Genomic DNA, 25187 nt, shown 5'->3' with positions numbered 1-25187 from the left:
CCTAGCGGTCCGCCGCCCTGCTGGTAGAAACGTGTGTCGCAGGCTATGACGCAAATCTTCGTTGACAGAAATGTTGAAATTTAATATTTATTCTACACATTCTTACAGCATTGGAAAACGTTAAGAATATTTGTGTCATGTTTTTCCTCCTACAGAAACCATATTAAAACATAAAATATATTTCTCTCCCCCATCTTTTTACATTTTCAAATATTTTTGAAAATGCTCCCGGGAGCCACTAGGGCAACACTAAAGAGCCGCATGTGGCTCCTGAGCCACGGGTTGCCGACCCCTGCACTAGACAGTGCGCTGAACCTTTTTTCTTCAATGATCTGTGATCTTCACTGGTGTCCATGGATTACATGAAATGTTTCCACCTTTATCCACCTTTGTCATGGTAGCGAGAACACGTAAATGTAAGGGTGGGGTCATCTAAGATAGCACAAGGGTTACGATGCTTTTGTCCTGAACACTCCTGAACATGAAAATATTAGTACTGTACATCAAACACATCGTTGTAACTGAACCTTATCAAATCACCAAAGTATAATTAATGCTGTCTTTATTTCATTATAAAAATAACACTGCAGGTTTTTTTTTTTTTTTTATTTCAGTAAAGTGTTTTTATAAAATCCTAATTTTACTCAAATTTAATGTTTTCATCAATTCTTTAACTTGAGTGGGCCTTACAGGGTTAAAAACACCAAAAGCAACATTTTCATTAGAGTGGGTCTTTAAGGAAAGAAACCAGCCTGCAGTAACGTAATTGGTTATTCATAACTAGTTATTAATTATTTCACATTGTAGAGCAGTGGAACTGACAGAACGTTAAAGCACACTCTGCGGCTGCATTCTTCCACCTCAGACAGACAGATGAGGTGTAACACACTGGGTTACATTGCAGCTTTCCAATGCTGAATCCTAACCTTTTGCACATTTTCCATTTTTTTTTTTTTTTTTTATCGTTGTGTTACTTAAAACGGTGAGTCATGAATCAGTGGCTGTTCACTTTGAATGTCAGCAGGTTCCACTTGGTGCAAACTTTATCATCCTTTTCCTTTTTCTGCTGAAATCTAGAGCGTGTGCCTTTGATGCATATTCAGCATTTCACGCACTACGCTGGCTGTCAATCACCACCACAGATTCCTATTAGTGAGTGTACAGAAAATCCCAGCTCAGCAATGACAAGTGAAACACAGCAGATTAGTGGGAGCAAGAATTCTCCCAAATGGATTCATGACAGAGTTTGTGATTCTTTCCACCAGATGTGTTTTGACATATGTGGCGAGGCACATGTCACACTGCGATGCAAGGTCTCCTGCCATGCGACACAAAAGGATAATTGGCCATTAATCATAATTTATAAGTTGATTCTGGCAGCTGATAAACATTTTGTACAGAAGATGTGGAGAATTTAACATTTTCTTGTACGGCTCAGTTTTCCCGACCAGTTACCCATAAGTGCACTGCTGTGGGTTGCAAAAAAAAAAACAAAAAAAAACGCACATATAAAAGCATCGGACCAGCAGGTTTAAGCTGTCGATAGTCACAATTGGACTAATATGAAGAGCTTAATGATCTACAGCTGTACAAGTTTGTTATATAAAGAAAAAACCTAAATTTACATTTCTGAGTACTTACTTATATCATTATGAATCCAGAACACGTGAAAAAATGCCGTTTGAACAAGATCATGTGTAACACAGAAAATACAGTGGGGCAAAAAAGTATATAGTCAGCCACCAATTGTGCAAGTTCTCCCACTTAAAAAGATGAGAAAGGCCTGTAATTTTCATCATAGGTATAGCTCATTTATGAGAGACAAAATGAGATTTAAAAAAAAAACAAAAACAAAAAAAAAAATCCAGAAAATCACATTGTCTAATTTTTAAAGAATTTGTAAATTATAGTGGAAAATATGTCATGACTAGAACGCGGGACAGACCCAGATGCTGAAACCCAGAAGGCAGAGACAGGTAAGTAAGAAGTTTGAGTTCTTGTTGGGTCCTGGCGAAGCTGTGGGTAACTTGGCTGCGGCTCTTGATTGGAGGCTCCGGTACCGTTTGTGGCGAACTCCCTAAGTGAGGGGCGAGACAGAGTTTGTGGCTTGAGTTCTTGGTGCGTAGCGTGGCTGGAGATAGTGATGAGCACAGTAGCTCAGTTTGATGCGTGGCATGGCTGGAGATCTTGGGGAGCACAGAGACTGTGGCTCACAATGGCAGGCGGCGTCAGCGATGGAGAGCTGTAGCTATTGCTGCTCCAGGTGGTAAGACGCAGGTGACACTCGTGGCATGAGATGTAGAAACCTGAAGTGCAGAGGACAAGACAAGGTTAGCTCAGGACGAGACAAGGGGCCAGCCGTAGAGAGCTTTAGGAGACTAGGCACCATAAGGGTTAACGAACTGGCAAAGAATGATAAAGCTGGGTCTCCTTTTGTAGCAGGTGGCTTGATGAGATGAGTGGTCACAGCTGAGAGGAATGAGCAGCAGAGCTGGAGGGGGAGGAGTCTGACAGGCCACCATGACAAAATAGGCATTTGGTCAACTAAGTTCAACTTAATTCTTTGTTAATCCCCTTTTGTTGGCAATGACAGCAGTTTACAAGGTTTTCACAAACTGTTACTGGTATTTTGACCCATTCCTCCATGCAAACCTGAAGCAGTGATGTTTTGGGGCTGTCAATGGGCAAGACCGACTTTTAACTCCCTCCAAAGATTCTCTATGGGGTTCAGATCTGGAGAGTGGCAATGCCACTCCAGGGGCCTCATTTATAAATGTTGCGTACGCACAAAAGAAGGCGTACGCCACTTTCTACGCAATAGTTGAGATTTATTAAAAGCAAACTTGACGGGAAAATGTGCGGTCCTTCACGCAAGCTCTGACCCAGGCGTACGCACAAAAACGGGTGAAATGAGAAACGGCGACGCCGTCGGCAGATGGAAGAAACACGTGACAGTGAAAATGACAATCCTGCCTCTCAGAAATTACATGAAGACTTTACAAAGCAAGTCTTACAATTAACAGCCTACACGAAGACCAGTTTGATCGATCAGCAGTGAAACAAATAAAAAAAAATCAAACGAAAATTACAACAGAAATTCAAATGAACACTTATTTGCAAAAAGAAAAGTGAAATATGTTCTGCAATATTGGCATGTTGTGCAATTCATCCTCATAAATAATATAGTTAACAGAACGAAATAATGTACAAAACTGATATTCTCGTCAATGTGTCCGTCTGGCGAGCAGATATAGGTGCAATTAGATAGACAGATGGATGGATAGAGAGAGATGCATTAATTGTCCACTGGGGAAAGTTGTTTTCATAGTAAAACATTTTTTCATAAGCTATGGAATTATGGTATTCATGCATATGCCTTTATTTTGTTTTATTTTTGATAAAACAATGTATGGCGTATGTCTCAACCATTCAGAAAGCAACAAGAAATTACATTTGCGCTGATCAATTTCCCTTTTCCACGTCGATTATTACTGACATCTGTAGCTTGTCAGATGTAATTAAATGGATGGAAATAAAATGCACCATCACAATGCGTAATGACGCACAATGGCTGATCTTGCACTCTTAGAAGATGTGGCAAATGGAAGAATTCGGAGTGAACGCATCTTAAGACAGCAAGAAGACTTGCTGGCAAACGAGGACGAGTGGCTTATGAGCCGGTTCCGACTTCCTCGAGCCGTACTGTTGGCGCTTTTGGGGGTGTGTCACCCGGAGCATCTGGCGCGTCGTGTCCCCTGCGCGTCAGTCACCACTCCACTTAAGGGATTCCCCAATTATTGACGGCAGTCTGTCATCAAAAGGGGTCAGCTCCGGTGGCCCCCCCCCCCCCCCCCCCCCCACACACACACACACACCCCCACCCGTGGCAGACACACTCTGGCGATGCAGCGCCAGATGTTTTTTTTGCCTCGACTTTGATGTCCGACCATTTCTTTTTTATTTCGGCCACGGTCTGAGGTTGTGAGGCTACAGCATTTACGGCGTCTGCCACCGTTTGCCACTCACGTACCTCTTTGGCATTAGTAATGCTGTGCCCTCCAAACAACACTTTTCTCCTCTTTTCCACCTCGCCAATGATAACTTCTACTTCACATTGAGTGAAGTTACGTTTTTTTTCATTTCCTCTCTGTGTTTGCCATGGTTTCGCAATCAATGAATATTCATTTGTGGGCGTTTCACGTACTATTTATGGGCAACTATGGGCATGTCATGAAGCCGCAAAAGCTGCGCTGCATTTAGAATTGGTTGTGATTTATTAAGGGAAAGATGCGTAGGATGTGCGTGCGCACGGTTTTATAAATCCAAATATTTCTGTGCGTACGCACGTCCTATGTTTCATCCGTACGCCACTTCTGACGCAAATCCTACTCAAAGTTTTATAAATCAGGCCCCAGGACCTTGGAATTCTTCTTACAAAGCCACTCCTTTGTACCAAAGGCAGTGTTTGGGATCGTTGTCATGCTGAAAGACGCAGCCACATTTCATCTTCAATGCCCTTGCTGATGGAAGGAAGTTTTCACTCAAAACCTGGTGATACATGTCCTAGGCCGTAGGTAAGGGGTTCCTTCTCCTCCAAAGATGACGAGTCGAGTTTTTACCAAAAAGTTCTATTTTGGTTTAATCTGACCATAGGACATTCTCACAATCCTCTTCTGGATTATCCAAATGCTCTCTAGCAAACTTTAGACGGGCCTGCACATGTACTGGGTTTAGGAGGGGGACACGTCTGGCACTGCAGGTTGAGTCCCTGGCTGCGTAGTGTTTTAATGATGGTAGCCTTTGTTACTTTGATCCCAGCTCTCTGCAGGTCATTCACTAGGTTCCCCTCAGGTGGTTCTGGGATTTTTGCACACCGTTCTTGTGATAATTTTGACTCCGCAGTGTAAGCTCTTGCAGGGAGTCCCAGATGGACGGAGTTTATGAGTGGTCTTGTATGACTTCCATTTCCTAATAATTACCACCACAGTTGATTTCTTCACACGTAGCTGCTTCTGTTGCAGATTCAGTCTTCCCAGCCTGGTGCAGGTCAACAAATTGGTTTCTCGTGTCCTTAGACAGTTCTTTGGTCTTGGCTATAGCAGAGTTTGGAGTATGACTGTTTGAGGTTGTGGACAGGTGTCTTTTATATACATAACAAGTTCAAACAGGTGCCATTAATATAGTTAATGAGTTGAGGACAGAGGATCCTCTTACAGCAGAAGTTAAAGGTCTGTGAGATTTACAAATAAATAAATTTACAAATAAATGTGACAATGGGATTTTCTGGATGTTTTAGTCTCTCATTGTGTCTCTCATAGTTTAGGTTTCACCTATGATGAATATTAGGCTCTCTCTTATCTTTTTAAGTGAGAGAACTTTAACAGTTGGTGGCTGAGTACATTTTTTGCCCCACTGTAAGCTGATATTTTGATAAAGTTATGAGATTTTTAAAAATAATGCTAATTTGGCTAGTTTGTAAAAATGGCATTCTGTTTATCATCCATGTCAGAGATGTCAGAGAATTTGGTAGTTTTCATGGCAAATCCACAACTCCATTTTGAAAAGTGTCAGTAACGTCAACCTATCAGAGGCCAGGAGAGATGGCAGAAATGGCACAGGGTGGCTAAAACAGGCTGTTTTGCTGCATCACACCCACACTTCTTCACTCTTTTTTGCTGAACAGAGTAGAGTGTTTGTCCCAATTATCCCTGCTAAAATCAGGAACGAGCATGTTTGCTGCAGTTAGATGACACAGAACACTTAAGGTCTTATGAAATTGTCTTTTGAGCTGAAATATCCCTTTTCACCAGATAAACATTAAAAGCTAAAAAAGAAAAAGAAAAAAAAACTACTATGGCTATGTCCAAATTGGTTCCCTAATCCCTAGCTACTAAAAAACAATCTATTGCGGGAATATCTAGTGCCTTGAATTTAAAAGCCATGTTTTTGTTTTTTTCATGTAGGATTTATTTAGAGATTTCTTAAATAAGGGGGGGGGGACTTTTAAAAGCCAGTATTCAAAGACACAATTACTAAGAAAGAAAAAAATGCAACAAAAGAAAAATAAATGAATAAAATGAAGTGATTATACAAACAGTACCATGCTACCAATCTTACTATTTTGTTTTTAACAGCAAATATGACATTACAGATTTTGCAAACGAAAAACTTAATAAATATGAGTATTTCATGAAGAGTATTTATAAATTCACTGTTTTCTGATGATAAAAATGTGAAAAGTACATTAAAAAAATAAATAAAATACATTTAATAACATTTTTTAATTATTACACGCAATGCATTGTGGTCTGTACTCGCTAATAAAGTTAGCATTGATGCAAACGCGTTTTTCACAGTTTTCCTAGGAGACTCAATTTTAGAATTGTAGATTCGGACAGCACTACAAAATGGCAAATGCACTATGTAGCGCATTACGTAGTCAGTGGTGAAAGAATTTGGACAAAACCATAGTTTTCATCTTTGTTAACTGCTTTTTCGTCACATAACTAATGTGTGTAGCAATAGAACAGGCCTTTGTGAAAATCCTGCAGTACCAGTCAATCCATAAAACTGTTTGTATTTGTACAATAGTATACTGTGTTGATGCAATTGGTTATTAAGGAGCATGAGCTAATGAGGTCCAGGCTAACAATCTGTGGATTCTTTTCTTTTAAAGTAAACCATAATCATAATAATATCATGTGAAGTTGCGCTAAAGCATAGGTTTGCTGTTGGTTATAGTTGCTAAAACTATTTTCTATTTAAAAAAAATTTTGTTTGGATGGTAATGTTTATTTTATCCCATGTTTATTTTAGCTACATTTCTTGGATGTTGAAAGATAGAATTGGATTTGAGGAAGTTGTTAAAAAATTGTGCTGATTTAACTAATCATGATGACTTCATTTACAAAAAAAAACTAAATTTGTCCCTCCCAACTAATGTTCCTAAATCATGTGTAAACTGTGAAAATTACTAAAACATATATTGGTATTATAAAAATGTTTGAATCACTGAATGAAACTTTTAAATTCTTGCAAAAATGGTTTGAATGAATGGTCTATTTTTGAACGTATGTCACATATAAGGCAAACCGAATTACATTGTAAAGCACATTAATCAAGAGATAAGAGAGATAAGTACATCAATCAGTCAGACTGAACTCCTAACATTGTTGGTAATGTGTAAAAAAAACACACAAGTTAGCCACTTTAACATATTCACTATAAGACCCAACCTTTTTTTTAACTTGTAAAAACAGACTAAGATTTTGACAGAGTATTGTGTACCTCTCAAAATCCCTTAAACATCAATAAGCACAACCATACTTAATTCATTTTTAAGGCTCTCCAGGTTGTAAGGCTCACATGCATTTTTGAAAAAAAGAAAAACAAGGCTTTTAAGTGCACCTTACAGTGCGGAACATACAGTAAAGATATGGTTGTTAAAGGTGTAGACATCTATGGTAAAAATGTATTCCATCAGCAGTAAACATTAATTAATTTGAAGCATTCTAATAAAAGGAACCACAGTAGCACAATCAGAGATACATGTGGTCCCACTAGCTCATTTAGAAGTACACATAAGAATACATTTACCCCAACTCTATATACAGCCTCTTGTGTCATGCCTAATAGCTCGAAATTCCCAAACAGAAATTATTACACTGAATAATTTATTGACATTACTGGTTTGTTTTGTGTTTCTTTGAATGTTTTTCTTGTACAAGTTTGAATCTGGAACAATTAATTTAACCTAAATGCCTGACTAGTCATACACATTAACCTTCAGGGTGCTTTTGTTGCCAATGTATCTAAGTATTGTTAACCTTAATTAACTGAACATAAAAGGAACATTACTTTCTGCATAAATTAAATGGAGCATAAAGAGCAAAGTAAGGCTTCATGTTACACATTTTCTAACACAACACTTTACAGCAAACGATAATAAGTGCAACTTATCAAAGCCAGCTCCCAAAAACCTTTAATTTGGTCCATGATGCCATAGCTATAAACAGTTATGGAGAGATTAAAAAGGAATACAACATTGAAGATAATTCTTTTTCTCTCAGAAAACTTAACTCTTCTGGATGTGATTCAGCGTCAAGAAACAAGTCAGATAACTATCACTGTTCTACTCTGGATCAAAAAGCATTGAAGGTGTTTAGAATTAAATAAAAAAAATAATAATAAACAGGAAAAATATAACATAAATCTAGCTGGTTTATGTAAACCAAAACTCTTCAACCGATTTAAGATCAATGTGATCGGCTGATTCTGTTATAGAAATAGGCCCATCCATCAATCTTCTTCCGCTCATCCGGGACCGGGTTGTGGGGGCAGCAGTCTAAGCAAAGTTTATCGGTCATGACCAAAAGCTCATGACCATAGATGAGTACTGATATGTGGATCAACTGGTAAATTGACAGCTTTGCTTTCTGGCTTAGGTATTATTCTGGCTTAGTATGGAGCGCTAAATTATGTTTTCATATTGACCACAAAAAGGCACCACCAAACAAGACAAACAATCTACAGCAAGCTAACAGGAAAAGAACAGACTAAAAAATTGACAGTGAGCTCACCAAATGTGGCCCTCTTTGCAAAAAGTTTGGAAACATCTGGCGTAGATGTTCAAAGAGCGTTTGCTATTTTGGTGTTGCCAGCAAAATATCTGGTGTTAAAGGATTAACCAGGTATGGTATTAGAATAAGCAATAATGGTGTTTCTGCCAGTTCATATTAGATTAAAAAAGTTTTCCAGTGAACGTTCACATTTTTCCTTGAAAAACTGTCAGGTTTGCTTCAACCTTGACAGACACTCTAGCAGAGGCCTCTCAGCTTTGTTTCCAGAAGCTTTCATTTAAAAGTTACATAGCAAAATACTCATTTGCATAAAGTCTCTCTCAGATTTCTATCCAGATCGTTCCTTTCCAATTACTTTTTTGGTTGAAGGAGCTTAGTCAGCGAGTCAGGCACAATGCTCACCTATCCCAGAGACAAAGAAGGCTCATGCATTGTGGTGGAACAGCTAAGACATGAGTAAAAGCAAACATGGTTCTCAATTGATTTGTTCTGACAGGAACCTTTTCAGCCAGCTCTCGGAAAGATGTGTGTTATTCATCCAGAAACATACCCAAGACAAGTATTGATTACAATGCATTAGGCAAGGCACATCCATAATAACACATCAGCAAATGTGAAACGGCTGTTTCTTGAAGAAACATTTGGCATAAACAAAATAAAACGTATTGTGGAAGGTTGTTGAGGGAGAAGGCCAAGGCTTTCATCTAAAAGGGCAGAGAAATTCAGGTTTTCATCATTACATAAAAATACTATTTTGTGTCATATATGTTTTTATGTACATATTCCTAAATATGGTTACAGATAAATATAGAGCAGTTTTGCATGTATCTGGAGCAGATTGACATGAGAAGGACTAAAGAGTATTTATTATTGGAAGAAAACTTGATGTTTAAATGCTCAAACTCCACCATAACCACAGTACTTGATGTCAGCTCAAGTATTTTTGAAACCTTGTTATGCAAAATCTAAAAATCTGACCAATAGGTGTAACATTTTTGAAACAAGGCTGCCCTTGCTAATCTTAAATTGGCAGGAGAAAAAAGAAAGCAAGACTTTTTCCTCTTTTTCTAAGTCTTTACACACACTCACTTGAGCTATATGGAAGCATTTCGCAAATTATATAAAAATGGAAATGTTATGTCTATAATGCTACCATCTGTATCAGGGGTCTGCTACCTAAGGCTCCTGAGCCACATTCATCCCTCCATTAGAGCTCTTTGGCTATAAAGAAAAATGCTAACGATTTCAATAAATAATGGTTCTGTAGTTGTGGTTAATTTTTTTCTTCCATTCTTCAATTCAAGTAAATCTGCAGGAGGACAATCCTTTTTGACACAGGGTGCATTTTATGTTTAAGGAGAATCACATGTCCTGCTGTCAAAAAAGAAGAAGTTGTTAAATTACAAACTTGAATATTACAAAAATGAATTGTTGTAAATATTTTAAAGTTAAATGTTAAAAATTAATGGTTTCATATCTGCAAAAAAACATATAAAGTGTATTTTTCTGAACATTGACTTTGGGGTTCCTGCTAGAATTTGGTCAATAAGAAATTGGAACAGACGGCTTTTTTTAGCGTTAAAGGTTGTAAACCCCTGATCTGTATGGAGTGATCTGTACAGTCAATGTCCATTATTAAAAAAAAATGAATGGACAAAAATGGGTATAAAAGCACAGGAAAAAGATTGAAAATTATTAAGGTGGTACACATTTAACAATTCATGTTTGTGTGGAGATAATGGAAAACATTTTCTTTAGCTACATTTGCAAAACAATCAAGCCTAGAAAACATTTGTGGCTCAAATTATAAAAGCCAAGTAAAACACCAAGATAAATATATGAAAATGTTAGGTAATTTATTTAATGTTTCACTTTTATTTTGTGGCCGAGTTTAACAAAGTGGATGCAATCACAGCGCATGCAAAAAACAAGTAAACAGTCAAGAAATGCATGCACAATAAGATGTATTACACTGTTCCTAAGAAAGACTTTTTTCTTTTTTTAATTTTGTTTGGCATTTATAGAGAAAACAAAACGTTTTACTTCAAAATGTAAAGAAAGCAACCAGATATGAACTTTTAACAAACTTTTAAAGTCACTAAAACCAAAATCGTACGTTCACATGGAGAGTGTGACGCATGTTCTTGAACTTGCTTTTAGTGTACAGTGTTCACACCGTACACCCCTAAAACTACCAGATAGTAGCGCATTTACTCACGGTTCTTTTTCTTTCTCAAAACCAACTGTTCTCTTGTCCTAACTGGAGGAAAGTGGTTATTTTGCATACTTGGACATTTACTTTTAATGCTAAAATCTAACCAAACAACACAGAAAAATAAAAGACTAAACATCCGACAAAAGGCAGTTTTTTCTACCTTCAAAAAAAGGCAACTGACTTGCAGTTGAGACTAATACTATTTTTTTAAGCTACAAATCCAATGACTACATTTAGTGAGACTTGGAAAAAACTTTAAAACTGTTTGAATGAACACAAGAGTGTCCATTATCTAGGTTTCATGCAGTTTACTTTAATACTGTCCACTTTTATTAATTGTGCTTTGGATGAGTCAGAGCACTGAAACCTTGAAGAAACCTGAATAAATTATAGCATTATATAACTAAGGACAGCTAAGGTGGGTCTTTAGAAATGTATGAAAGCCCCTTTTGCGCATATTCAGTTTGCTGCCGTAGAAGTTTCTTATAAGTTAACCACAGCACTTTCAGGGCTTTACAGGATGTAATTAGTATAGCTTCTCGGAAAACTGCTTTTTTATAAAAGTTTTCATGAAAATTGGTTTCCAAGTATTACAAGAATTCTTTAATACTGGTTTTAAAAAGGATGAAGAGCAATGTTTTTATTCAAAATAATTATCTAGGAGCATAAGGATTCATTTTATTTCTATTTTCTTCCAACCACACACATACATTATAAATGCATACCTGACAAAAGCATGTCAAATAAATGTTTGACGTGCATCAATGTCTCAATAAATTAGCTAATTAGCTGTTGTATGTGTGGCTGTTTAACTGAAAGAAAAAAAGAAACAAGATAAAACTTTTTTTTATCTAACTAGTGTTAGATCAAGTGTCTCTGGTTTTAGGATTTTCAACATTCTTTTGCAATCGCATTACATCCAACTAACTCTATTATAACAAAATGAGGGCTCTGCAGAGACACTAACTGTTACTAAACCCTGTTGTTTTCTTGTGCTTAAATACATTTCTAAAACAGTTCTACATGCAGTCTTAACATGCTGTGGCATGCGTTTGGAACTAATAAGGTGCGTCTTTAGATGTGAACTTTCTTGTCCATTTGAGTGCCCCTAAAACTTGCACTCCGTGCTGTGTTTGGCTCGGTTTAGCATGCAGCCCTCCAGCAGATGTGAATAATAAAATATGAGGCAGCACCTTCTGGAGCTAAACTGGGGTATTTGTTCAGAGTGTTGTATCAAAGACTCCACACAAACTCACACACCACACTGTGTGGACTGTTGTGAGTTTCCACAGTAAAATGAAAACAGACTTTTGCCAACCGAAGGATCTGAAAGAATAATTATCTCATTTTTATATATTGTATTGTTTGCACTATAGGGCACATCCGATTACAAAGCACACTGGGTTATAAGCCGCAGCGTCAGTGATGAGTTTATTTTTAAATTTATGTCATATAAAGATGCACTGAACTATAGAGCACATTAACCCTTGTGCTGTCCAAGGCACTTTAACATTGGGAGTGGGGTCATCTGGACCCCACGAGACAGTACGCCAAACCTTTTGTCTTCAATGATTTGTGATCTTTACTGGTGTTACTGATTACATGAAATCCTCTTCGCCTTTATCCACCTTTGTTGTGGTAGGGATAACACATCAATGTTAGGGTGTGGGCATCTGGACCCCATAAGATAGCACAAGAGACAAAAGATTCTGGGTGTATTCAGACAGGAAAGTCTGAGTCCGCTCAATTTTTTTTAGATCGAGTCCTGAACCTTGCATTTGGTCTGTAGTCAGACTGCCGTCATGCGGACTTTCCTGTTTTTGACCAAATTTTTGCTGAAGAATTGTGAACATCTAAGTGTCAATGTCAGGTACACAATTAGTTTTGCTACTTTGATACAGTACAGACATGCTGCAATACGGTTAATGAGGGGATATCAGCTACGAAGGTACGTTAATAAGTGTTTATGACTTTTCACAAATCCTCAACATGGAAATTTTTTAAAATAAAAAGCATAAAAAAATGAAAAGATGCAAATGGCTGCCCTTAGAATCTAACCAAAGATCTTTTAAAAGATTAGAAAAGAGGGACTTTATTTACAGAATTTACAGAAAAGAACCTTGGATTAAAGGCAATGACAGGATGCTTTTGTATAGTTTCAATGACAAAGCACCTTAGATGTGGAGAAAACTAGTTTGACATACAAGAGTTGCTGTATGTGGCGAACCAACCAGACATTGTATTGGGGGATAAAGAACAGAAGAAAGCTGTTGTGGTGGATGTGGCAGTGCCAAGCAATGGGAACATCAGGTAGAAGGAACATGAGAAACTGGAGAAATACCAGGGACTCAGAGAAGAACTGGAGAAAGCCTGGAAAGTGAAGGTGACAGTGGTGCCTGTGGTAATTGGAGCACTCTGGGCAGTAACCCCTAAGCTGGAGGAGTGGCTACAACAGATCCCTGGAAAGACCTCAGACCTCAGTCCAGAAAAGCGCAGTGCTGGGAACAGCTAAGATACTGCGCAGGACCCTCAAGCTCCCAGGCCTCTGCTAGAGGAAACAAGCTTGGGTGAGAAACCACCCATGGAAGGGTGAGAGGGGCATTTTTTTGTTTTTTTATTTTTCAATGATGTAAGGAGGATTTACAAAAAGTAGTTTAAAAAGTATGTGAATATTATGAAAATATTTGAAGTTTTGAATTTTAATCTCAACAGAAGCACACTCCTCTTTTTCTATTATTTAATTCATTTGATTTTTTTTTTTTTTTTACCTAAACGATTTTCTTCTAGTCACCATATGTCTCAGAAACTCTAAAGAAAAAACAAAATCCCTTGACTTAGAGAAACAACTTCCAGCAGATTCCTCCACACTACTGCACCTGTTGTTGCCACCTGTGTCGGCTCTCGCTTCCTGAGCAGTGGGATGGAATCTGTCACTTTGCTCAGGAGGGAATCCCAGAGGGAGAACGATGTTCTTCAATCAACCCCCCCAGCTGAGTAAAGAAAATGATGAGAATTTGAAAGCCAGAGAAGGAGAATGGGGCCGTGATTGCAAGACTGAAAAAAGAGATGGAGGTGTGGCAGATCTAGGCTTAGTGGAGGTTTACTCTCTGGGGGTCCTCACTACACCTCCTGGTGGTTTTTTTGTAATCTTTACATTTCGGCAATACAAATATGTAAAACAATGCATGTTAATCAAAGTTCAAATGATTATTTTTGTGCTTGTAAATTACTTTGTGTCCTATTTTTTCAAATTTCACATTTGAAAAACAACTTTTCCAAACACTGCACTGTTTGTTAAGCAACATCAGTCAAACCGAGCATCTCTGAGCATTTTCTCATTAAATTATTTACAGCCATTTGGCTTATTTGACTTGCAGATCTTGTCAGCTCATTGTAGCATGTGTTTTGGTCTCTCGTCCTAAATCAGCTCATTATGCTTTGTAGCAGATCTAACAGGTGCCTCGGAAATTGGAAGAAAAAGAGGAAGTTTAATGAGAAGATCAGTAATTTGTGTGAACAGGAAAGTCCTGGCATGACAAAAATTTGCTTTTTCAAGCGAGGCAAACAGACTGCCAGGCCAACGTGTCCCATTAACTCAATTCATGGCAGTTCTTAGACTTGACGACCGCAGTGGCTCCTGTAAAGTAGGAGCAGCAACCTGCAGCTCATTTCAGCTCCACCTGGCACCAAAGTCTTCAAATACCAGCAGGAATGTTAGGAATAGAAATGCTAATGACACAATTCTTACTTTTTTTAGTTTATTTTTCATCATTTTATTGTAGAAAACATCATTTTTATAAAGAAAAACAAAAATATACTGTTGATGTTGTGTAGTGCTTTAAAAAGTCAATTTGTTTAATTTATGACCCCAAATTATTGTAGTACACCAAAAGTACAGTCTATTATTTACAGAACAGTGAAAAAATCAAGAAGGGACCAATTTCGTCTGAATTTTTTTGTATTTTTGGGGTGTTTCTATCCTGATAGACAAGATGCGAAAAAGTGGCTTAGTGATTTCTGGAATTGGACCAAAATCCTGAACAATATCCAAGAATACCAACACGCTCTCATCCCAACTCGTCATGGGTAGGGACCCCTCTCCACGTCACATATTGACTCTTTTGGGTGAGCCCAACTCGTTCTTCATTGTGCTGAAGAAAAGAGATCCTGAAATACTGGTGACTTATTTAGATTTTCAACGTAAATGGATTTTTTTATTATTGATATTTAAATTAGGCTTAGCGTCCCTGCTATAAAAACAAAGAAAAAATATGAGAAACAAAAACAAAAAAGACACAATAAAACAAAAAAATAATAAATCACACAGAATGATTGATAGTTAATTTTCCTTTCTGCCAAACTAGTCATGCACCCTCAAAGCTCCCTCTGAATGATCCCTAAAGGATTCTAATAAACCAACATACACCTGCAGCCAAAAATAACTGAGAAGTCATATTTCAGCCACTGTGTGACTGCATGATTCTTAGAGTTGGCTGAGTAAAGGGACATTTTACCACAATTTATTTGTTTTATTTTAGCAACAAACATAAAAAAAGACATTTTGGTAGTTTCAAATGCAGAAAAACACTGACAGAAAAGTAAAGTATTGAATACTTTTGTGGGATTTATTTAAAAAAAAAATCTCTTAGGGAAAAAATAACATAGGCTTCAGTGTGGAGAAATTTCAAAGCAAACCAGTCAAAATAACTGTTACACCTACAGATTGTCATGATGTTTACATTGACCGCTGTAATCCTGACAAAGCCCCACAGATGTTTCCCTGCAGTCTGCTGGTTATATCTGTTTTCGCATCCTTTTCCCTCCAGACATTCCCTTCTAAATTTAGCCCACTGACAACGTATTACCACACAAAAGCACACACACACATTCACACTATGTATCTCCATATAAACTTTTTCAAAAGCAATCATCGGGTTTAGTTGTAGGCTTGAATGTTCATGAGCAAAAGTGATGTTAAGCATCTCTCAAAAAGGAAAAGAAAAAGAAAGCATCCAGATTGATTTAAGGCTCATGCTGAAAATCTGAGAAACAGCCTAAGGCATACATATTTACTCAGTCCTTTTGCAATTCCTCTGCGAATGTCTGTGGGTTGTTTCTGTGTTAAATGCCTGTGCTGTTTTCATTTTGTTTTAAAAACATTGGCATGGTTTTAATGTTAGCTGGGTTGGTCTTTTTGCCCCCTAAACTCCAATTCTTATGCTAAAATCCCAAATATGCTTGTCACAAAGCCTTTGGCAAGTTGAAAGATTAGTAGGAAGTGATGCTTTATTACCCAGGAGATAAAAAAGAAGTTTTGTCTAATTAATTAAATTCAATTTAATAAACAAAAACCACATGAGCTGGGGAAACATTTACTGACCAATGTGAACAATGAGTCTGTTTGAATTTGCGTTTTTTGCAGGTTTTCTTGTGACCTTTTTAGTAATGTTCCCTACAGCACCCTAAAATTTTCTACTCGTATATTTTATGTCTTATGTCTGTGGAGCATCTCACTTGCGTTAAATGGGAACTCTGTATTTCGACCAACAAGTTACATTCCATTCAATTTTATTAACATTACAACAATAGTTGTCTCAATGGGCTTCATATTGGTAAGTGATCTGAACGCATTCTGTACTCCATAGGGTCTACAGGAGATAAATAGATTGAAGATGGTCTACAGCAAATCAGAACAAAAGAAATCTGTGAAACAGCAAAGCCATGACAGGTCAAACCATGTTATAGCGAAGGACTTTTGTATGTATAGCCTAAGCCCAGACTAATATGTTACGAGTACATTTGGGAATTAATGCTCCTCTACTTTATCACTGTTGCTAATTATAAGGAAGTATTGCTTGTCAACAATGCTCAGTTCTGGTTGTAGAGGTTTACTGATTTAGACCATGTGACAAATTTGATTTTTGTTGCAGTGGATATACAAGAGACTGAACAGGACATGTTGTTACCAATAGGCAAGGCATATCTGTTCTACCGGGCCAATTGGTGCAAGGAGGAATAGATATGTCTTGCTTAGGTTGGGATCAGATAGTCTCTTTAAGCTGGGTTGATGGAAGTCTAAAACAACCAAGTGTTCCATAGAAGCCCAAATCCACTCGACAGAATCAGCTAAATTAAAGTTGATTGCATAAAAGATTAAAGAGTTATGGTAGAATGGAACCACTTGAGCTGAAGTTTCATTTTGAAAGGGTTAAGACATTTTTATTCTTACCACAGTACTTCCCTGAACAAAGCAATCAAAAATTGCAATGATGAACTGCTTTTGTCTTTTAAAATACAAAAGTTTTTCAAATGTCCAAAAGATTGTATGATATACCTCTATGGTTCATAAAAACAAATAAATCCACACACCTAAAACTATATACATCCCCGGGGCATGGGATGTGCGTTAACCCTTGTGCTATCCTATGCACTTTACCATTGGGAGTTGGGTCATCTAGACCCACTAGACAGTGCTCTGAACCTTTTGTCTTCAATGATTTGTGAACCTCACAGATGTCCATGGATTACATGAAATCTTTCCACCTTTATCCACCTTTGTCATGGTAGGGAGAACACATCAATGGAAGGGTGGGGTCATCTAAGATAGCACAAAGGGTAAAGAACTTGCTCTTAGCTTGTGATGTTTACAGTAGACTGTCGCTACCGGATACTAGAACATGTACTCACAGTTGTAAAAGTTGTGAAATGTCGAAGTGGTGCAAATCTTTTTATCCTTCACATCTTTTCAGGTAAATGAAACACTTGATGTCACGTAATTCCAGCCAGGCAGAAATCGCAATATAGTTTATTCTCCATGAAGAGGTTGGCATTTCCGTGAATTACAAAGGTTGCTTCCCATACATCCATAATAAATCAGAGTCCCCAATGGATCAAAGTTCAACTGGTTTAACTTTTGATGTGCGTTCAATGGCCACACATTTTGTAAATACAGCCCAAAAACTTGCATAGTGATGCATGAATGCGAAAATGTTAGGAATGTGGAATCCCAAAACGCTCACGTATGTAGACCATTCATTGGAAGTGACCGCTTGAATGTACTTGCTGAGGCTGGCGTGAATATATATATTTCTTTTGCATGTTTACAAACCCCACCCCCTCTTTCCCCCAACGGGTTCTGTGTTTCTATGGAACCTCTAGAGTCAACTAAATGTTATCAACACAATTTCAACCACAATTCGGGTATCAATAGTTTCAATTGGTCAAAACAAACTAACCACAAGTTAATCACTTAAAACCATTCATGTTAGATAGAAAAAGAAAAGGAATAAATCCGCAAACATGGTTAAGATAGCTTTTGGTTAAGTAAACTTTTGGAACACTTCTTCAAACAATTTATGTTTTAAAACAGTGTTTTTCTTAAGAAACATTTTATTTCACCATTAGTTGTAGCGTTTGGTCAATCAGCTTCATTTTAGAGTTACAGATAGTAAGTGGGTTACATATCTTTAGTAGTGAAGCTGTTAAACTGGATGTTTACTTTTTGTGCATTTTATTTGAGATCCATGAAACTGTTCTTGCAGTCAAGGGTTTTCAGAGAAGGGCTGGAGCTTTCCGTCACACCTGCTCTCTGTTGCTGACATGATGGGATTCCGCCCTTTAATGTGGGACCACGAACAATCCTATCAGTCTTCTACAGACATGTTAACACTTCGAAGCAGTTGACAGCCTGACTAGATATTCAAACAAACTGGTGCTCCATATTTAGATCAATCATGCATGTGATTGCTAGAAGCTTGAGATTCCCAAACTGCTTATCTCTCAACACTCAAACTAAGCGGTTCTCGTGAGACTCAAAAACTTGAGTTTTTCTGTGTGGTTGAAGCCAGAAGTCCCTAAAAGACTTCCCCATTGAAAAAAATGATGACAGCCCATGTTCACAGAAGTGATGACAACACACTTAGGCACAGCAGCTAAACTTGTGCACACATCCCCCCCCCCCCTCCCCACACTCTTAAAGAATTGCCTTTCATTAACACTCATGAAAGTTTTTCCAAAATTTATTTTTTACCATTAAAAATTTGAAAAAATTTAGGTAACGCTTTCTTTTACAGTACAGTTCTTACATTGTACTTCAGTGGTATTTACATGGTACTTATCGTGCAACTACTAAGTACCCACAGGGTGTTTACATTGTACTTTTTATGGGACTTACTGGGTACTTACATGGTACTTTTTTGTGTCTACTCGGTACTTACATGGTACTCGTTGTGTTATTTTGGCAGCCGTGGTGCAGCGGTAGGGCGGTCGACCTAAGATCGTAAGATTGCAGATTCGATTCCCGCCTTGCACACCCATGCAATATTGTTAGAATAATTCAAGCATCAACTCTGTTTGCTCTCGTTCTCCCGCACATTTGACCATTTGACTTTCTTGCGGGAATCTTAAATATCTTGCTCTTTATCTGCTACAAATTGGAGGCGGGACACGTTAAATATAGCTTTGTCAGTGTGGTTTCTAATCACAACTGATCAAAATGGCCAAAAGACTTTCTGCGCAGAGGGCCCTGGAATTGATTTTACAAGAGAGAGACATTTTGAGGATGACGTAGAGGGAGACGATTCAGAAGAGGAGGTTTCAGAATTAGAGGATCACATTTCTGAAAATTCAGTCTGACAGTGACTCTGAAGAAGATGATTAGATTGGGGCGGCCGTGGAGCAGCGGTAGGGCGGTCGGCCCATGATCGTAAGTTTGCAGGTTCAATTCCCGCCTTGCACGCCCATGAGTCGAAGCAGTAGTTGGTTAGAAATTTGCCTCTGAGTTGTAGACGGGACTATTGACACGAAGCAACTCGGTCCCTATTTCCCACCACCCATCTGTTTACACTCTCTCCCGCTAGCTTCCAGCCCTCACAACCCCAGTTTAACATTACTGGTGAAACAAAAAATGGTGAGCAACATTGGAGCTATCCAGCCATACAGTTTTGATCCAGATTCCAGCTAAGATGAGGAAAACAAAGACGTACATAGATTTAGTCAGCTGCAATGGATGCTTCAGAATGAGCATCTTTAAATCCCTCCAGGGTATTTTCCATGTAACAAATATGATCCTTTTCTAACTGCATTTTTTGTCTGATCCTGATTCGAAATGATTTCTTTCTCCTTCGGCTTTTCCCATCAGGGGTCGCCACAGCGAATCATCCTTTTCCACCTCACTCTATCATGAACATCTTCTACCCTAACATTAGCCAACTTCATGTCCTCTGTTAAGACATCCATATATCTCCTCTTTGGCCGTCCTCTTGCCCTCCTGCCAGGCAGCTCCATCTCCAACATCCTTCTACCAATATATCCACTATCCCTCCTCTGAACATGTCCAAACCATCTCAGTCTGGCTTCTCTGACTTTGTCGCTAACACAGGCAACATGAGCCGTCCCTCTGATGTACTCGTTCCTTATCCTGTCTAACCTGGTCACTCCTAAGGAGAACCTCAACATCTTCATCTCCGCTACCTCCATCTCAGCCTCTTGTCTCTGTCTCACTGCTACCGTCTCTAACCCATAGAGCAGAGCTGGTCTCACCACTGTCTTGTACACCTTTCCTTTGAGTCTTGCTGGCACTCTTCTGTCACACAACACTCCTGACACTTTCCTCCAACCGCTCCAACCTGCCTGCACTCGCCTCTTCACCTCTTTTCCACAATCCCCATCACACTGAACTGTTGACCCCAAGTACTTAAACTCCTGCACCTTCTTCACCTCAGCCCCCTGTAACCTAACGCTTCTACCTTGATCCCTCTCGTTCAGACACATGTATTCTGTCTTACTACGACTGACCTTCATACCTCTTCTTTCCAGAGCAAACCTCCACCTCTCTAGCTGTTCCTCCACCTGCTCTCTACTCTCACTGCAAATTACAATGTCATCCGCAAACATCATTGTCCAGGGAGATTCCTGTCTTACCTCGTCTGTCAGCCTGTCCATCAGCATAGCAAACAAAAAAGGACTCAAAGCTGATCCTTGGTGTAGTCCCACCTCCACCTTGAACTCCTCTGTCTGACCTACAGCACATCTCACCACCGTCATACTTCTCTCATACATGTCCTGAACTACTCTGACATACTTCTCTGCCACTCCAGACGACCTCATACAGTACCACAGCTCCTCCCTCGGCACCCTGTCATACGCCTTCTCTAAATCTACGAACACACAATGCAGCTCCTTCTGACCTTCTCTGTACTTTTCCATCAACATTCTCAAAGCAAAAATGGCATCAGTGGTGCTCTTACGGGGCATGAAACCATACTGCTGCTCACAAATCTCCACCTTCTTCCTAAGCCTGGCTTCCACTACTCTTTCCCACAGCTTCATTGTGTGGCTCATCAACTTTATTCCTCTATAGTTGCTGCAGTTCTGCGTGTCACCCTTGTTCTTAAAGATCGGGACCAGAACGCTTCTCCTCCATTCCTCAGGCATCTTCTCACTCTCTAAAATCCTATTGAACAACCTTGTTAGAAATTCCACTGCTGTCTCTCCTAGGCACTTCCATACCTCCACAGGTACGTCATCAGGACCAACGGCCTTTCCGCTCTTCATCCTTTTCAGAGCCTTCCTAACCTCATCCTTTCCAATCTCTGCTACTTCCTGCTCCACAACAACCACATCTTCCTCCCTTCTTTCCCTGTCATTTTCCTCGTTCATCAGCTCCTCAAAATACTCCTTCCATCTTTTCTGTACACTCTCCTGAGTTGTTAGCGCCTTTCCATCTCTGTCCTTAATCACCCTTATCTGTTGAACGTCCTTCCCATCACTGTCTCTCTGTCTGGCTAGTCTGAACAAGTCCTTCTCTCCTTCCTTTGTGTCTAACCTGTCATATAGCTCATCGTAAGCTTTCTGTTTGGCCTTTGCCACCTCTCTCTTCACTCTACGCTGCGCTTCCTTGTACTCCTGTCTACCTTCCTCAGTCCTTTCTACATCCCACTTCCTTTTAGCCAACCTCTTCCTCTGGACGCATTCCTGTACTTCCTCATTCCACCACCAAGTCTCTTTACCGTCTTTCCTCTTTCCAGATGACACACCTAGCACCTTCCTACCTGTTTCCCTGATAATCTCTGCTGTAGTTTCCCAGTCCTCTGGAAGCTCATCCTGACCACCCAGGACCTGCCTCAACTTCTGCCTAAATTCCTCACAAGTTTCTTCATTCTGTAGCTTCCACCACTTGGTCTTCTTTTCTGTTTTCCCTCTCTTTTTCTTCCTGACCTCCAGAGTCATCTTACACACCACCATGCGGTGCTGTCTGGCTACACTCTCTCCTACCACCACTTTGCAGTCATTAACCTCTCTCAAATGACCTCGTCTACACAGGATGTAGTCCACCTGAGTACTCCTACCTCCACTTCTGTATGTCACTCTATGTTCCTCTCTCTTCTGGAAGTAAGTGTTGACTACAGCCATTTCCATCCTCTTCGCAAAGTCCACCACCATCTGTCCCTCCAGATTCCTTTCCTTCACACCAAACCTGCCCATCACCTCCTCATCACCTCTGTTGCCCTCACCAACATGCCCATTAAAGTCTGCTCCAATAACAACTCTCTCTCCTCTGGGGAAACTCTGTATGACCTCATCCAACTCACTCCAGAACCTCTCCTTCACTTCTAACTCACAGCCAACCTGTGGCGCATACCCACTGACTACATTCACCATCACCCCTTCAATTTCTAACTTTAGGCTCATCATCCTGTCTGAGACTCTTTTCACCTCTAGAACACTGTTCACAAACTCCCCCTTCAGAATCACTCCTACCCCGTTTCTCTTCCTATCAACACCATGATAGAACAGTTTGTATCCTCCTCCAATACTACGTGCCTTGCTGCCCTTCCACCTTGTCTCCTGCACACACAGTACATCTACCTTCCTTCTCTCCATCATGTCTGCCAGCTCTCTGCCTTTCCCTGTCATTGTGCCAACGTTAAGAGTCCCTATTCTCAAACCTATGTTCCTGCCTTTTCCCTTCTCTCTCTGGCCACGGACCCTTCTGCCTCCCCTCTTTCTTCCACCAACAGTATTCAAATTTCCACCGACACCCATTCGAAATGATTTGAATTAAGAATTACAAAAAAAATGCAATTTTAAGCCGAATTTTCTTAATAAATGCTAAATGGTGTAAACTTATATAGCGCACTATTGCTTACATTTTACACACCTAGTTCTGTATTAACTAATGGGCCTTTAACTTAACTTTAATGTTTCTGTTGTTTACTTTCTTTTTTTTCACCAGTGACTTTGTTATTTTATTACAGCCTTTATTTAAAAAAAAATATTTGTTTTGGTGGTGTCTCATAAACTTTTGTTTCATTGTAGCTTTTTTTTAACCTTTTGCACTTGCTTTTGTTATTATTGTAAAATGAGATTGTTACTACATATTCTATATTTGATGACTGTTTAGTTCTTATTATTATAATTAATTAACACACGTTTTTATTTGGCCAATGTCTCTGTCCTGTGTTTTATTATACAGTAAATACCCAAAAAAATGAATCTCCAAAATTATTTTACAATTCAATTTCATGGAGAAAGTATTAGTATTAATACTAGTCTTGTAAGTATTTGGATCGATACCCAAATTCTCAGCGTCGCCCACCTCTTGTAAAGAATCAGACATAGCCATGGCTAAACTGAAGAAGATTGCCTGAACCAAAAAAACAGCTGTGAGTTATAACCTAAACCTTGTGACAGAGGAAACAACAAAAACCTGAACTAAAATTTGACAGAAACCAAACAATCAAAACTGAAATCAAACAAACCAAACTAGACACCGCAATCCTCACATTACCAGCCTTGTAATAAGAAGGGGATAGATTTGGGTTCTTTTTGTTGTTGCATCAGCGTTCTGTGTAATTTTTTTTTTTTTTAAATGTATTCTTCACTTACAAGGCTCCAACTCTATTGCACTGTGTGCACAAAGAGACGCAGAGGATTGCATTGAAGTCATTAAAGTCATCAGTCAGAGCACAGTGTCAAATCCTCACTAATGATTTTTCCAAACTGGCTGTATTGAAAATCCTTTGGGATTCAGAAAGGCTATAAATTCTTACAGTCTCTCTAATGCCTTTTCAGAAAGAGAGCTCTAGGGCTCCCTCCACCACTTTTAATAAGCATGTATTGAGCGCCTTCACCTTCTCACAATTTGTGATCATTTCAATACTTCTGAAATAATACACAACATGTTGAGCATTAACACAATCAATACCTTAACCAATATTGAGTTTGCAACACGTACAAACTAACGGTGCCCCGTAGGATTATAATGCTCGGATTGATCATCCTTCTTTAATATTGTCTTGTTAGGCAAAAAAATCTTTACAAACACAAGGTGGGTAAATATAAATTAGTTTTACTACATATTGAAGCCTGTTGACCAAAACACTGTTAGGTTTCCAAAAAATATGACATGCAACAATAAAATTAATTGAGGACTCAAGTTTTTTATTACTTATTTTCCCCTTTTTTTCTTCTTTTCTACTCCTTTTTTAACTTAATGTTGTAGAATTACAGTTTATATCATTAGGCTCATTTGCAAGATGTTCTCTGTGGCTGTGCTATGTAAATCCATATTTTAGAGCACTTAAGCAACTTACTGTTTTTGAACACGGGATTTAATTACAGGGTTGTATATCTCTGCATTTAATTTCTGGAGCAACGAAGACCTTTAAAAAGGACATTTTGCGCAGCAATGATGCTACACTAATTAGTGTATGCGGAAGGCGGTACATTCAGCAATAAAACTTAAGCACTTAATATGAAAAAAAGGAGGTATTGCAAATGAAGCAGGAAAAAAATCTCAATCTCCTGAACATTAATTTAACTAATGAAATTCTGCAAATGAATTGAAAAATCATATTTATATTGGTTCTTTCCAGTCTGGCAGCACCTTTACACTTCAGGGAACCTTCACCTGACACCTCCTTAGACTCCAGAGTTCTTCCTATGGCCTTGAAAACATTTTCTTGTCAAACAAGTTCACACTCAAAAATGCATTAGGACTAATACAAGTGCAGATGTCCTGCTCAAGGACATCAGCACTGACTGTTTGGGGAAGGATTGAACCAACATCTTGGTCTTTTTCCAAAGGTTGGAGCTTAAATGCAGTATTCTAAAATAAATAAATAAAGCAAGATAACTGTTGTTTTGGTGTGTGTTGATATTGGTTACCCTCAAAGTCATTAAAACTAGAAAACCAAATGTTTTCTTACTCCCCCTTTAATGCCCCGAGGACAGACATAAGGCTGTGTGCTTTAAAAGACAGATCTCACAACTGGCCACCTTATTTTTGTAAATGCAGCTATTACCAGATTTAGTTGTTTACAGACATAATTCGCATTGAGTGTTTACCTACTACACTGGAATGTGGTGGTACACCACAATCCTTAGATTGG

Source organism: Oryzias latipes, chromosome 20, assembly GCF_053564925.1.
Source record: "Oryzias latipes strain Hd-rR chromosome 20, Olatipes_Hd-rR_3.1".
NCBI lineage: Eukaryota > Metazoa > Chordata > Actinopteri > Beloniformes > Adrianichthyidae > Oryzias > Oryzias latipes.
The sequence above is the reverse complement of the archived record's forward strand: the minus strand, read 5'-3'. Positions refer to the sequence as shown.